Source organism: Desmodus rotundus, chromosome 7 (assembly GCF_022682495.2).
Source record: "Desmodus rotundus isolate HL8 chromosome 7, HLdesRot8A.1, whole genome shotgun sequence".
NCBI lineage: Eukaryota > Metazoa > Chordata > Mammalia > Chiroptera > Phyllostomidae > Desmodus > Desmodus rotundus.
In genome coordinates this window covers 20,835,606-20,837,888 of record NC_071393.1, presented here as the reverse complement: position 1 = coordinate 20,837,888, position 2,283 = coordinate 20,835,606, and positions in this window count along the sequence as shown.

The window sequence follows — 2,283 nt, the reverse complement described above, 5'->3', positions numbered from 1 at the left end:
ATGTTTCTCTCCCTCTCTCTCCCCTCCCTTCCCCTCTCTCTAAAATCAATAAGTATGTTCTTGGGTGAGGATTCAAAGAAAATTTGATGGAATTTGCTTTTTCATGTCCAGAACTCTGTCTACCATACAGGTACTTCCACACCTTGAGGGAAGGGGCCTGTTGGTGAGCCCTGAGCTGGGAGGGGGCTGGGGGATCCTGGCCCCCGTTCAGGGTGTGGTAGGGGCCAGAAGGCTGTGGGGCCCCTGACCTTATCCTCTCCTTAGACCCCCCCCAAGGACCCAGAATGAGGGGCCACAGTGCAAGGTGCTTAGGGTGGGGTTTCCTGGGCCCCTCCGCAGGGGACACATGCCAGAGAAATCCATGCTGTCCTGCAACCTTGTGTGGCAGCCTAGCCACTGGGGTTAGCGGTGGCAACCCCCAGGCTGTCCACCAGAGAGAGCTCACCCAGAGCTTCTGGCTGGGATACAACTGGGCCCAGGGGGTGGCACAGGCTCCCGGCCCCCTCAGACCTCAGCAATTCAACCCCACGCTTGCTCCTGGCCAGGCAGGGCCTGGGCCTGGAGGCCCCAGGGAATCTGGAGGTGCAGAAGGGCTGGGACTGTAGTGACAGAGCTGGTCGGCAGAGGGCAGCAGAGGGCCACAGAGCTGCCCTAGATGAGTCCCCTGCCCCCTGGGGCCTTGTCCCACCTCCAGGACACCCAGACTCTGACCCACAGCTGCAGGGGGAGGTCAGACCTCACCTTTCCCACTCCTCACCACAGTCCAGCTGATGGCCTGGAGGCCACTCCTTTCATGCCTGCCCCCTGCTGCCTGCCCCCAGCACAGAGCTCTTAGTACTCTCCCTCCACTGTCCCCTCACCTCCCCCCCACACACAAGCCACCCTCCTGGACACTGCCCTGGTCCATCCCACAGGGTCTCACTTTGCATTTCCAGGCCTCAGAGGACGGGGTGAGGTTCCAGAACATTCCAGGTGGCCCTCATGAGGAATACAAACCAGGGGCCATAAAGCATGTTTGTGTCCCCACTGCATCACACGTCCCCAAGAACGCACCTCCCAGCAGTGGGGAGACCCCTGGTTGGCAGGCAGGCTGGCATGGCCGACAGTGGCATTGTGGACACGTGGCATGTGGCCCTTCTGAGCGAGGTCCCCCTCCATGGAAGAGGGAGCAACTTCACAGGGACGGACTAAGCCTCCAGGGCCCAGCCCAGCATCCTCAGGGTCCAGCTTCCCCCAGTGGGGGTCCCGACAGAGGTCGCCACACGCTGGACCCAAGGGAGGCTCCCTCACATCTGGCATCCTGGGGGTTTCAGCACCCATCAGCCACTAGCCAGTCCCTCTGTGTCCTCTGGTGATGGGGAGCCTAACCCTTCGAGGCTGCTAGTTCCAGGACCTTCTATGGCTCTTTCCCATAGGCCCAGGCTCAGCTCTGTCAGCTCCCTCAGCCCCAGGAGTGTATTCCAAATTCGTCATCGGGATCCTGAAGCCCTCCTCCTCCCGGCTCCCCCTGCTGGCCGCTGTCTTGTGCTCGGCCCCTCCCTTCTCCATCCACCTCCTTGCTCTGGTGGACGCCTTCTTGGTTGTAACTAGGGTCCCCTGCTGTCACTAGTGAGACCCGCTGTCCTCTCTCCAGCCCAGCCACTCCAGGGACCCACCCATGTGCCCGGCTCCCACTGCTGGCCATGCACACCTGGCTCTGTCCTCACCGTCCACCAAATGGCACCCCTGGCCCTAGGGACATCATCCCTCCTCCATTCCCTCCCCCATTGTCCCACATCTGTAACCTTCTGCCTCCTCCCCCACTCCACTTGGCCAGCCCCGGCGTCCACCCTGGACAGAAACACCTCACTGTCCTCCTTCCTCCACCCCCACCCCAGAAACCTCCCAGGCCCACCGTTTGCACTCACAGCCAGCCCCAGTTTCCCACTTACTGCCCCCGCCCCCATCCCCTGCCATCCCCTGACACCCATCCCCCATCACCCTGCCCCGCAGCAGCTGGAACCTGGCAGGGCCCAGCGCCCTCCCTCTGGGAGGACCAGCTCCTGGATGGCTCAGGCCGTCAGCACAGACCTGTGCTTGCCACAGCGGCTGGTCTGGATTGGGCAGCACCGGGGCCAGCCGGGCTTCCCTGGCCTGCCCCGAGCACAGTGATGAGCCAGGTTTGCGCAATGAGGGTGGAGCCCAGGGTGACTTCTGGATGGCGGGGTGAGCCATACAGACTGGGGACTCCCCAGAGGATGAGGCAGACCCACCAGGCAGCACGGCCCGAGGGCGCACCCAAGG